Source organism: Gracilinanus agilis, chromosome 1 (genome assembly GCF_016433145.1).
Source record: "Gracilinanus agilis isolate LMUSP501 chromosome 1, AgileGrace, whole genome shotgun sequence".
NCBI lineage: Eukaryota > Metazoa > Chordata > Mammalia > Didelphimorphia > Didelphidae > Gracilinanus > Gracilinanus agilis.
The window spans coordinates 389,448,659-389,450,284 of NC_058130.1; positions in this window are offsets into that span (position 1 = coordinate 389,448,659).

Consider the following 1,626-nt stretch of genomic DNA (forward strand, 5'->3'; position numbering starts at 1 on the left):
TCTAGTACTATGTTGAATAATAGAGGTGATAATGGGCATCCTTGTTTTACTCCTGATCTTATTGGGAAGGCTTCTAATTTATCCCCATTGCATATCATGTTTGTTGATGGTTTTAGGTATATACTGTTTATTATTTTTAGGAAAGGTCCTTCTATTCCTATACTTTTCAGTGTTTTCAATAGGAATGGATGCTGTATTTTGTCAAAGGCTTTTTCAGCATCTGTTGAGATAATCATGTGATTTTTGTTTGTTAGACTGTTGATATGGTCAATTATGTGGATGGTTTTCCTAATGTTGAACCAACCTTGCATTCCTGGTATAAATCCCACCTGATCATGGTGGATGATCTTCTTGATTATATTAAGTTTTAAAGGTTTTGCACAAACCAAGTGTAGCAAAAATTAGAAGAAAATAGGAAACCTGGAAAAATTAATTGTTACAGAAAATTTTTCTCATAAAGACCTAATTTCTCTTTAGCAGTAACTGAAGCAGATTTTTAAAACTAAGAGCCATTCTCCTATTGACAAATGGCCAAAGGATACAAACAGGTAGTTTCATAAAAAAGAAATCAAAGTTATTAATTGTCATATGAATAAATGGTCTAAATCACTAATAATTAGAGAAATGCAATTTAATATGACTCAGGTACCACCTCATACCCACCAGATTGGCTAAGATGATAGAAAAGGAAAAAGACAAATGCTGGATGGGATGTAGGGAAATAAGGACTTTGTGTGTATTTTTGGTGGAGGTGTGAACTATTCCCACCTTTGTGGAGAACAATTTGGAACTACCCCAAAAGGCCCATGGTTTGACTCAGCAATATCACTATTATATCTATGCTTAGTGTGATCAAAGAAAAAAGAAAAAGTTCCATACGTACCAAAACACTTAACTCTTTTTTTGTGTGGTGGTAAGGAATTGGAAACTGAGCAGCTGCTATGAATTGGAGAATGACTAAATAAATTATGGTATATGAATGTGATGGAATACTATTGTGCTTAAGAAATGATGAAGGGGATGGTTTAAGAAAAACTTGGGAAGACTTATATGAACTGATACTAAGTAAGGAGTGAAATGTGTACAATAACAGCAATATTGTAAAGATAATCAACTCTGAGAAACTTAGTAACTGCGATCAGTACAATGATCTGTCATACCTCCAGAGGACTTGTGATGAATAATGCTACCACCTCCAGATAAGAGAGCTGATTTTCCCAGCTTGCTTTTTGACCAATGAAGAAATGTTCTGTATGAGTATCATATTTCTTGCCTTCTCAATGGGTGGGAGAGGAAGTAGAAGGAATGAAGAGGAGAAAATTTGGAACTGAAAATAAAATAAGTGAATATTTATAAAGGAAATAGAATAATCAGAGAGGTAGGAGGAAAACCAGTTAAAAGTGACTTTAGGTTACACTTGTAGACTTGGACAATGTCATATATGAGAAGATAATTGGCAATAGTTAAGATGTCTTCATTATTTAGATGGCCCATAGAAGTCAGAGAAAACAAAGACAAAACAAAGATATAGGTAGGGTCAAATAAAATTAAAAGTTCAAGGAGGGTGAAGACTGAAAAAATGAAAATTTAAAGATTTAATTTGCAGCCATTCTTGGTTCTCTTGTT